Below are 12,107 nucleotides of genomic sequence, written 5' to 3'. Positions count from 1 at the left end.
GTAAGTTTAGGAATCATTCTAGAGATGTTGTTTGTTGATCTGAAAAGACTACCGGTCGAGCTCCTGCAAAGCCTTCTCATATAATAATTACGAGTACTAAGACGGCGATAAAGGAGAGGAATGAACCTACGCTTGATACTATATTTCATGTGGTATAGGCGTCAGGATAATCTGAATACCGACGAGGCATTCCTCTTAGACCTAAAAAATGTTGAGGACAGAATGTAATATTTACTCCTATAAATATTACTAGGAATTGAATTTTCAGTCAAGTTGGATTTATTGTTGTTCCTCTAAACAGAGGAAATCAATGAATAAGACCTGCTATGATGGCAAATACGGCACCTATAGATAATACATAGTGAAAATGTGCTACTACATAATAAGTGTCGTGTAAAACAATATCTAAGGATGAATTTGCTAATACAACTCCAGTGAGGCCTCCTACAATGAATAGGAAAATGAAGCCTAAAGTTCATAAGATTGAGGGTGAGTAAATTATTTGTGCTCCATGAAGTGTGGCAATCCATCTAAATACTTTGATTCCTGTTGGGACAGCAATGATTATTGTAGCTGCAGTAAAGTAAGCGCGAGTATCAACTTCTATGCCGACAGTGAACATATGGTGGGCCCATACAATAAATCCTAAGAATCCAATTGCTAGTATAGCATAAATTATTCCTAAGACACCAAAAGTTTCCTTCTTACCACTTTCTTGCGTTACAATATGTGAAATTATACCAAATCCGGGGAGAATTAAAATATAAACTTCAAAGTGACCAAAGAATCAAAATAGGTGTTGATATAAAAAAGGGTCTCCTCCCCCCGAAGGATCGAAGAAGGAAGTAATGAGGTTTCGGTCAGTTAAAAGTATTGTAATGGCTCCTGCTAATACAGGAAGGGATAGTAGAAGTAATACGGCAGTAATTACTACGAATCAGACAAATAATGGTATTCGTTCTAAAGTCATTCCAGGGGTTCGTATATTAATTACAGTTGTAATAAAGTTTACTACCCCGAGAATTGAAGATACACCGGCTAAATGAAGCGAGAAAATAGAAAGGTCAACAGAGGCCCCAGCGTGAGCAATGGCTCTGGAGAGTTGTGGATATACAGTTCAGCCAGTTCCTGCACCACTTTCTACAATTCTTCCAGTTAATAGTAGAGTTAATGAAGGGGGCAGTAATCAAAATCTTATATTGTTTAGGCGGGGGAATGCTATATCAGGTGCTCCTAGTGAGGTCCGTATCCATGGGGGGCTAGGGTGGGCCGGGCCCCCTAAATTTTGACTGGCCCCCCTAAAATTTTTACGGTAGGCTTGCAAATGAACTATATGATTGGGTCGGGCTCCTCGTAACTTCTACCGGCCCCCCTTACATTTTTGGACTGGCTACGGGCCTGTACAAGGCTTTACGTTTTTAATTGAAAATATAACCTTATTAATACCTTAGTTCTACCAAGCAATTATACTTTGCCCTAGAATTAGAAGTGGTTTAAGTTATATATTGTTTTATATTGTTTTATAGTGTTATATAGTGTTATATATTGTTAATTAGAAGTTATATATTGTTTTTATACTGACTTGCGCGTTTGGCTTCTTGCTACAAGACTCCTTGTGTTGCAGGAATAGGAATTAATATATTCAAATGAACGGTAAGTTGCATGATCTTGTAATCCACCTGCTTTAGAGGAAATATAGTGCAATGGGGAATGGTCTTTATACAAAGCGTTGACCTTAGATGATGGACCGGATTCAATATTAAGTCGTGGTCTTGAATTCATAGTAATAGTGGGTTCTGTGCTTCATAACCGGGTTCGATTTCCGGCGGGAGCTCATGTGGTTCGGATTCCACGTTAATCAGTAGGTCTCATATAGCCTCGCTGCTGAACGGGACGTAAAACGCAAAAATGAATCAATCAATCTGTCCTTCATAATCCTGGGGTTGCATAATGATTCATACACAGAAACTCGAATGGAGTTAAATGAGCATTCCAGTTTCGTATCCCATGTTTATGCCCTTTAGGCTAAAGGAAATGGGTGATTAAGGGAAGTGAATTAAGGTATAACTGATCGAATTCCAATATCGAGGAAACGGGAGAACCCGGAGATCTCGTGTCATCAAGGAACGAACCAGAGACCCCTTGCACTAGATATTATCCCTCTACCACTGTACCAACATGCTTCCCTCTCCTCCACACATATATTTTTTTTTATTTATAAAAGGTAAAATACTCATTTCTCAGTTTCCATATACGTGGAATAGTCCAGTAAAGATAGCCATTTTTCTGCCAAGAAAGGAACAAATTAGTAACAAGCTGAAAATTGGTATGGAAGTAGGGGGATGTGTCAGGAATAACGTACTAAAAGTCCCCTAAAATCCCACTGTAGCTTTTCCCGCAATTTTGAAAAATGTCCGCCATATTTAGATGACGACAAGGAATTTATGGAAATCGTCACCCTTTATGTTTATTCTTCTAGCCACCGTTCTAATTATCACAAAGCCATGAATCATATATGGTTGGAAAGCTTGAAAGACAGATAATATAAGTAAATAACATATATGCCCATCGTGCTAAATTTCTAGAAGAAGAGGAAGAAGAAAACAGCTTTTTTATTTAAAAAAGATATATTTTCAGAAATCATGAGAAGTTTGCAACACTGACAGTTATTGGACATCAACGAAACACCACCAAAAGATATCCTTGATATTTATCTCAATCATAGCCAACAATGACACAAATCGGTGCAATACAAGCCGAGAAAAAAAATATAACTTATGTTACTTTCTGACCTCTTTGTAGTGCATAAGGGGACATACACTTTCACGGTTCTAGTCAGCTTCTTTTATCACATAGGATCAAGAGTTATATACGAGGAAATCTTGGATCATTAGAAATCTTAAGAAACGTAAATTCGAACGAGGTAACACTTATACTAATCAAGCCCAATTTGTGGCAGAAGCGCAAAACCCAAAATTTCGGAACAAAATGTGATTTTCGCATAAATCCTTCAAACCTTGCAACACTGACAATTATTGTGTGTTAACAAAAATCAGCCACCGTTTTCACTATCGTCATTATTAATTTACTTTTAAAATGGCCAACGTTTTTCCCAATGGAGTAAGCTTTTATGATATATAGTTTTACATCACTTAAATCATTTATTGACAGCATTAGAAAGTAGCAGAAATTGGTAGTCTCCTATTCATAGGAAAATCGTAATTAAAATCACTCTCAACTACAGTAGTGATTTGAGTGTATTTTTTAAATGTCTTGTTTAAACTAGAATGCCATTTTCCTCCTAGTATCCTTCAAATCAACTTAGTAGTTACATTAGACGTTAGTATGCACTTTAAGAACATTTTTGTAACTAGTCTATTCGGACTTATTTTATTAGAAATTAATGATGTTATCATTATCTCGTTCATCTCTATGGTCTTCATCATTTGGTTCTGCATTCATACGTCCTATTCCTCGAGAATGACATAAATTAGAGCACACAATTTCTGCTTTCCGAAAACCGTACATACTTTTACAGCCCTTTGTACAGTTACAGGATATTACACGGAGCGGGTTCCTTTGTCATTCTTGCTGGTGCGAGAATACCTCCTAATGTTGTCCATCCATATTCAGTCGCTCGCAAATCATTTCCACAGTACTATTGAACCTGATGATATGGTGTTTCGCAGCATCACTGGTGGGTGGCAGTTTGGCAATTGTATTTCGTTCTGAATTGGGAGCGACTTACTGCAAGGATGTATGAATGATACTGGAATTCATCCAGTAAGGTTACTATTGCTGGAGAATTGTAGTGTGTTAGTAGAAATGATGTGCCAGCTTCATAGATTGTACACTAGCATTATCATGGTTCAAAACTTCAAGTGATCGGCATAAATCTTCCCGTTTTTGAAGTAATTGCAATGGCTTTTTCTTTCCCTGTCGATACAAGCCACGTGATGTGTCGCATCCAGTTAAAGCATGGTAATTGAGCAAAACAGTTAGTATATTTGTCTGTGTATCTTACAACTTCTTAGTACTAAATTCTTTACTCACCTCTTGTACACGTCCAATGTCGTACTGATTATTTCGAAATGTGATGTCGTACTGATTATTACCTTGTTCAAGCAAAATGATTAAAATGTCAACATCCTTGCCAATTACTACGACGTGCCTACAAGGATTTAAAGACTGCGCCTACAAGGACTATAGCTACAGCAGTTTTAGCTATAAGTGCGTCAGCATCACTCCTTACTTGCTGGGTTTGAATTCCAGCTTGTGTCAAATGAACCATCAACTCACGGGCGAAACAATCCTTATTTTTGAAATTACCTAAGAATTTATCTTTTTTTTGTTAATAATATGGTTTCATTTGTGAATAACACCAAAGCTGATTGAACCTTTGACTAACGTTGCTCCCACTCAGCGGCTTTTGTACAGTTTTCAGTGCAATACCCATAAAAAATAATTGTTGCTTTCGTTCCTGAGTTTGTGAGTACATAGGACACATACGAGTTGTGCACGTCAAGGTATGTTCCATGTTGTGGTCAAACAACATGATGTAGAAGCAAGCCTCCATCTATAACGTACACAGTGTTTTTAATTTGAGTTTTAAAATTTGTCCGATATCCAAACATGTCGTACAAAGCGGACTTTTTCGTTTTTCTCATGGACATTTCTGTGAAGAGAGAAAGTGAATAGGGTGCAAGCTCGTAAGCAAAACACTGCTAAAGTTCTTTTTCGGACTTCTACTCATATGATTCAGTTGAAGTATGGTGTTTACAGCCAGTAGCTCATCACGGATACGCACTACATTGTGCATTACGGATAGTGGGATGACTTTATCTTTTTGTTTAAGTTTCACATTTCCCAAAGTCTGTCCAAACATTCCTTCCATAGCAGCCAATCCGATTTCCTTAGATTTATCAGTTGACCATTTCATTACCTACCATGACCTACCACGCTTAGAGACGCGAGCTCCGAATATGAAGGGAATTGAGAATGCTGGCAAAACCAACGCAAGAACTTCTGTAGATGTAATATATCACGCGATTGACTGCTTTGGTACAGTTCCACATGCCGACCAGTGTGAAGTTCATGCCTATCTTTGTTTAATAATTTTTCAAGACATTCTCGTAAGTGGCACGCTGCTGGCACACTTGACACACACCTAGATATTATCTTTTCAGTCATGTTTCTCCCATGGGTCAGTCCACCGCTGCTCTTCATTGCTCTCGCTAAAACCTGCTCAATCGTCATATCAGACCATGTACCACTCCAAAATATATCTTTTCTACGAATAGTGAAGTAACCGTCTCCTGCAAATAGCTGGAACTGATGAAGATCAATTTCATCCTCCAACCGCAACATTTCTGTAAGTACAGATGTGCGTATTTGGCATACAAAAGATGCTCAGCTGCATAGAAGCATGGTAACATTTCTTACATGCAGAGAAGATGAAGATTCAAGTCTTCAGTTCTTTCGAATTAAAAGACGCATAATTTCTACAAGCTGAAAGTACAGAGCGAATAACTTAGAGATACGGCTTGTTTCTGCAGCAGCGTCAATGAATAACTTCAGGTCATTTGCAATCTTGATTGACTATGAATGTTAAACAACTACATCAGTATCGATATCTTCTTCAGTCATCAGAGGAATACAAACATCTCGCAATTGACGCACAAACTCCTCAGTGCCGTCTGATTCATTAATTAAACAGTATATATTGCAATTGCTAAGGGCCGTGTTATGTTAAAAAAAATGCGCTCGCAAAGCACGAGCAATAAGAATGGCCTGGCTTTATATGTGGCATGGAGTTACTAGCATACACACAAGACCAAAGTTCTTCAATGCCATTACCTTTCATTATATATGCAACTGTTTCCATAAATGACATTATAGAGTGAAAAACCCCGAAGTCTAACAACCACTGACGGTAATTCACCAGAATTTCTACATGCTGCTACAATGTCACATGCTTTAGAGTACAAAGGTTGATCCAACGTGACTAAGCACGCTATTTTGCTTATTTCCTGGCAAACATAAGCGCCGAGTATACAGAATCCATGCTTATTGGTTGAAGATTGATGAGAGGTTGAATTACTACTTAATATGTTTGATACTTATGATTGTTGCTTGTCACCAGCTGCATAAATCCATTCCAATTCGGGCAAGTTAGTGTCTTCAACCATTTGAGAATCATCCATGTTACATCGTACAGAAGGTGGATTTCAGTTTGGATATTCAGGAAACGAAGGTATCTTATATCTTCAATGATTAAATCCGAAAGGCCATTACCTTTGCGTGTGTACGTTAAAAGTGGTATATTCCATTCATTCTTTGACAGTGTACGTTTTTTGAACCCAGGTATTGCTCAATGATATGCGAGCGACTAAATATGAATGGACAACATTAGGAGGTATCCTCGTACCAGCAAGAATGACCAAGGAATCCGCTCCGTGTAATATCCTGTAACTGTACAAAGGGCTGTGAAAGTATGTACGGTTGTCGGAAAGCAGGAATTGTGTGCTCTAATTTATGTCATTCTCGAGGAATTGGACGTATGAATGCAAAATCAAATGTTGAAAACCATGGAGATGAACGAGATAATGATAACCTCATTGATTTCTAATAAAATAAGTCCGAATAGACTAGTTACAAAAATGTTCTTAAAGTGCATACTAACGTCTAATGTAACTACTAAGTTGATTTGAAGGATACTAGGAGGAAAATGGCATTCTAGTTTAAACAAGACATTTAAAAAATACACTCAAATCACTACTGTAGTTGAGAGTGATTTTAATTACGATTTTCCTATGAATAGGAGACTACCAATTTCTGCTACTTTCTAATGCTGTCAATAAATGATTTAAGTGATGTAAAACTATATATCATAAAAGCTTACTCCATTGGGAAAAACGTTGGCCATTTTAAAAGTAAATTAATAATGACGATAGTGAAAACGGTGGCTGATTTTTGTTAACACACAATAATTGTCAGTGTTGCAAGGTTTGAAGGATTTATGCGAAAATCACGTTTTGTTCCGAAATTTTGGGTTTTGCGCCTCTGCCACAAATTGGGCTTGATTAGTATAAGTGTTACCTCGTTCGAATTTACGTTTCTTAAGATTTCTAATGATCCAAGATTTCCTCGTATATAACTCTTGATCCTATGTGATAAAAGAAGCTGACTAGAACCGTGAAAGTGTATGTCCCCTTATGCACTACAAAGAGGTCAGAAAGTAACATAAGTTATATATTTTTCTCGGCTTGTATTGCACCGATTTGTGTCATTGTTGGCTATGATTGAGGTAAATATCAAGGATATCTTTTGGTGGTGTTTCGTTGGTGTCCAATAACTGTCAGTGTTGCAAACTTCTCATGATTTCTGAAAATATATCTTTTTTAAATAAAAAAGCTGTTTTCTTCTTCCTCTTCTTCTAGAAATTTAGCACGATGGGCATATATGTTATTTACTTATATTATCTGTCTTTCAAGCTTTCCAACCATATATGATTCATGGCTTTGTGATAATTAGAACGGTGGCTAGAAGAATAAACATAAAGGGTGACGATTTCCATAAATTCCTTGTCGTCATCTAAATATGGCGGACATTTTTCAAAATTGCGGGAAAAGCTACAGTGGGATTTTAGGGGACTTTTAGTATGTTATTCCTGACACATCCCCCTACTTCCATACCAATTTTCAGCTTGTTACTAATTTGTTCCTTTCTCAATCCTATCTTTACTGGACTAGAATCCCTGATCCTAATTTCTAAGCTATCCCTTGACTTCGAAGTCACTAACTTCTACTTTCTCGTAAAATCAAATTACTGAGAAACAAACTGACTACGTTAGCCATTCTGTATTTCTCTAATGTACCGCCTGACCCCACTCGGCAATAGTTATAAAACTTTCCCTCGAGCAGAACACTCATGCACAAACATATACGGCCTACATTCATAATGTTGTATTGAAATGTCTTCAATATGTTAATATTTTTAGTTTATTCTTTGTTATGTGTAATATAGGATATTGTAAAGCATTGTTGATAGAATTAGTTTCAATTCTTGTGCTCACTGTTATCGTTACTAAGAGCCTGAAAATTCAGTGCAGCGATATTGATCTTTGTAGCAGACGTACGTTGACACTTTGTCTAAAAAGAAAGCGATGACTGATTGGAAGAAAGCTTCTTTTCTTGCAAAATTTGAGCAATCATTTCCTTATATTGACGACGCACCCTTAACAATCAGCTGCGAGCGAAGATGTAGAGAATACCAAAGTTACGACAGCAACTGCAACTTAATATATACGTATCGCTTTGATGAAGAAGTTGTAAGACCATCGTTCATATATACTGTGACTGGTTTTGCTGTTTTCTGGTTCTCCCTTGAAGACATGAAGTTTAAAGGAATCCTTCCGTACGTTAGTGTGAGAACTGATCTACGTACATTTCGTGAGCTTCATAAGGATCCCTCAATGCAGATAATAGATTCCGAACTGTCTTCCACCTCATTGAGCGTCACACAGAGTGGCTCCACTTGGTATTTAAAAATAGAAAATGATGAAGGAGAAGAACAGAAATTTGACATTTTTCAGTTTTCGAAGCTTGTGTTTGCAGGGATTCATACACACAATTCCCTTACTACCATTGGATCAGATGATGATATTAACCAACTATCAGGAGATGATTTGAGCGATATCCCGGAATCTGAATTTGACGGAATAATCTTCAACTGCAGTACAGAGAGCTTAAGTTCACACCAGAAGAGACCATGGTGGAAAAGACTGTTGTGTTGCTGTAGTGGTGGTTGTCGTTAAGGAAACGCTTGATATACGATGAGAGACGTCCAGAAGAACTAGAGATGCCTTGAATAGGGGAGAATCTTTGGCAATTGTTAGCCGACAGCAGTAATAATAGAACCCCTATACCAAAGATCAGATTGCACTGTTAATCATTTTGGAAGATGAAAAAAAAAGAGAAAATTATGAATATAGCTGCCGTGCCTTGGCTCACATAATGGACTTTAGGTGAAATGGAAACTATTTACAAAACTTTTCGGCTACTTGTACAACAATAATGCAGCTTAGTATGTATAAGAAATTGACTGGGAAGTTAACTTGATGAGAATGGATTCAACAGTTCTTTTAGAAATTATTGAACCAACCTAATATCCGGTGCTTAATATGAAATACTACTTTCTTTACTAATGAGGCTACCACAAGTGGACCATAATATGTGTTAAGTTTTAATTGTATAGCAACTTTCTTGTATAATATTGTTGTGTAAAGAAGTGTTACAACTTCTGTCATTGTTTGATGTATTTAAGGAAGACTTTGTAAATCCATATCCAGATGGTTCAAATGAATTGTAAACACATGTGGATGCCCAGGCAATGAAGAAGGTGCTTTAGTTTTAGAAAGAAAACTGCATTTCGAAGAAGGATCTGAAAGAGGGCCAAGAATAAGACGAGAATTGGTTGAAAATAGGAGAATCATAACAGCGTTGGAAAAAATGAAGCTGGAAAAGCATGCTGATAAACAGTTTAAAAGATTTATTAAACTACCATATATTTTCTTTCGTATGTTTAGATAAATACTCAAACGTAAAACGAAGACAAAAATTAATAGTTGTTTCCCGTAACTACAATCCTGTTACATGGAATAATCTGCGATAAATTTGTCATTTTATTTTGGATTTTAAAAAGCATTAAAAAACCATACGTTGCATTAACCTGACTTATTATTCATAATGCTTTTGAAATTATCAAATACTTTACCAATCCATTGTATAATATAACAGTAATTTCCAACCTAGGGTTCTCAATCTTTGTTTAGGGGTCGCGGTAGAGCGTTCACCTCTGGTGCATGGGGTCCTTGGTTCGATCCTAGCTCGTGCGAAGTGGACATTGAGGTGCACAAACACTGTGTGCATGGGTTTGCTCGGGGTTCTCCCGTTTCCTCCCACTTTCTTCATTCCACTATTTCATTCATTTCTCGTCACCACCGTCTCCTTTAGCTTAGCCGGCATACCCATGGAACGTAATACTCAAAGATTTCATTTCAACCTTTTTTGACAATGTTAACAATATATCAGTAGAATTTGATTAAAACTTTTAATGACGAATGACGGACAAAGAGTTTGATATGCAACCAGCCCTCACTTAATGTAAATAGGTTGTTCAAGAGCATTGCGCAATTCGAAATTTACGTAAATCGAATTTCTTTTACCATAACTATTTTCGTAAACAAGTACGAAAAATCGACAAATTACGCCAAATTAGCAGTTGCTCCTGTCTCACTCACTAGATGGCTCACAAGATAGAATTTAGAAATTTAATTCTATTTCTTATTTCAGATGTAAGTGCCATTCGTAAGCTTTACATATATTGTCAACTTCTTACCTAACTGCATATATCGAATTGACATATCTCGGGGACTGACTGTAGATGTCGGTGAGTGATATACACGAGAATAGGTATGTTCTTTATATAGATTTATTGGCTACAGTAAGGTGCACAACCGACAGGTACAGTCAGCCGCAAGTGCTCACAGTGTGAGCTTCACACAGACTCCTAAACACGTACGCCAGCTATTAAGGCAGCAGTTATGCTTCTAAAGGAAACGCTGCTCCTGCTTGCACAAGAGAGCATTTCAGGGACGGAATATCATGTTACCTCGAGCACATCTTGGCTTCCAATTTTGATCACGGATCATAGTCCAAGAGATTGAGACGAGGGCTCCCATCCGGTGCTTTGACCACCGCGAAAAAGTTAGCAACATGGATCGACTTAGGAAACGGATATGAATCCTATTGTAGGACTCATTGGATTTAGCAAAGGAGGTGTGACTGAGAAATTGAACATCTATCAGAACATCAGACTGATGGTTCACAGCATGCCTTTTCACTCGAGTTTTCATGAAGTGGAGTTTCATGATTCCATGATATGACATCTTCAAGAACACCATGCCGGGATGCACTTTGGGAACTACCATAGTGGCTTCTTTAGATGCTATCGTATGTACACTGGGTCATTTTGGACGATCAAGAATTCCTCAGTGGTAAATATATTTCCGTCCGTGATATGAATAATCTATGAACTAAAATATGCTTTCATAACCCTGTTCCGGCGTAGCTGCAGAGTTGGGGAGTGCCCTTTACGGCGTTTGTAGATCTAGAATCCTAGATTCCTACGCAATGTCTGAGACATGCAGCATGAATACAATCTCGTTTCTTTCGCAATAACACTTTTGATTCCGTACCGGATTATTGCAGTCGAGTGTGCATATTGTAAAGATTTCTCGGGTAGAGCAAATAATGTACTCGGGATTTGGACTTTTCCCTTCACCTTTTTATTACAAAAGTTTTATGTACACAAATTATAGTAAGAATTTCCTCTAATATTTAGGTGAGATTAGATAGGAGCCCGGTGACCAAGCGTCGTGGGCCTTGGGGTTAGGTACTCTCGGTGACCGTGCGTCGTGAGAGGGGTGTAGATTAGGTTTCTCTTTCTCGGTGACCGTGCGTCGTGAGAAAGAGGATAGGAACCCGTTGACCGTGCGTCGTGGGTATAAGGATAGGTACCTCTCGGTGACCAAGCGTCGTGAGAGGGGTTTTAGGTGTTGTGATCAATCCGTGAAGATTGATGTTGGTCGAGGTGTGCAGGTCCTTTTTATTCTGTCTTGTCGGCTTCCATCGTGGGTACTCGTCCTTCCGACTGTTGGCGATGGTGATCGACTCCTCTTCGGGAACGTCGTCTGTTTGTTTGTGTTTATTATCAACACATGTAGTTCACACGTGGTTATTGCCTGGTACGGCAATGTGGAGATCCTTACACCCCCGGGGCGTAGAAAAAAATAAGCCACTGGATTATTTTTTCGTGTTTGTGCCAGCACGTGGAGTCCGCATATTGGGCACAGTAGACACTGGAAAACACTATAACACTGAAACACAAAATCAAAGTTAAAAGGCACTGGTCACTGATATCACTGTTTGAGATATTATCACATAAGTTTTAAAGTTGAAGTTGAGCACTGACAGTTTGTCCTCTTAAGCTAAGCAGGATCCGTATGGCACGTCATTTCCCTCAAAGGAGAGGCTGTCGAAGCTCTG

This window comes from Thermobia domestica, chromosome 3 (assembly GCF_964235325.1).
Source record: "Thermobia domestica chromosome 3, izTheDome1.hap1.1, whole genome shotgun sequence".
Taxonomy (NCBI): Eukaryota; Metazoa; Arthropoda; class Insecta; order Zygentoma; family Lepismatidae; genus Thermobia; species Thermobia domestica.
Note: the sequence above shows the minus strand (reverse complement) of the source record.